Raw genomic sequence first — 739 nt, 5'->3', positions numbered from 1 at the left:
CTCTGAGCACTGTCTGGAAGGTTGACTTGGAAAGTAAGTCTGTGATTATAATAACCAGGTCATTCTTTTAGGAGTCTTTTCTGACACCCTCTGATTAAAACTGACCTATATGTACAGAAATCTCTTGCTTTTTCTGTCTTTTTGGAATAATTCCCTGTGTGATTACTTGCTTACTTTAAGAGAGAGTAATGATCAGTAGTCATCATTCACCCCAAAGACATAGAGAAAGCATATTGTGTTTAAAAGACAGTTTCTTTATAATTATATAGAACTAAAACACTCCTATTTGCCAAGGCAGTGAAGTTTTTGCTGTTCTTAGAACATAATTACTGAAAGACACCCACACATGTCCTGCCTTGGACAAAAAAATTGTATGTCTATCCTTTAAAGGTCATTCCTCTAACAGTCTTTTCTGGACACCACTAGGGGTCAGAAGTAGTTCATTAAACTTTCTTCCCTCCCTACCTCAGTGGCGCATGAGGCAGATCTGCTTTAGGGTAAGCGAGGTCAGGCCCTCAAGAGTCTTGGGATGGCTGAAGAGATAAGAACATTCTGTGAGACTTGTCCAAAGAATTGGCTGTTTAACGATTCGAAATATGCTAGTTCAGAGAGAACCTATGTACCACAAAACTGAAGTAGGCTTAAATTTCCAGTTTACCTGAATGGTTATGACCTAATTAGAGGAATCACTTTAAAAACATATATAGATACAAATATATAATATCTCTATATAGAGACA

This window comes from Colobus angolensis, unplaced genomic scaffold (assembly GCF_000951035.1).
Source record: "Colobus angolensis palliatus isolate OR3802 unplaced genomic scaffold, Cang.pa_1.0 Scaffold616, whole genome shotgun sequence".
Taxonomy (NCBI): Eukaryota; Metazoa; Chordata; class Mammalia; order Primates; family Cercopithecidae; genus Colobus; species Colobus angolensis.
The sequence above is the reverse complement of the archived record's forward strand: the minus strand, read 5'-3'. Positions refer to the sequence as shown.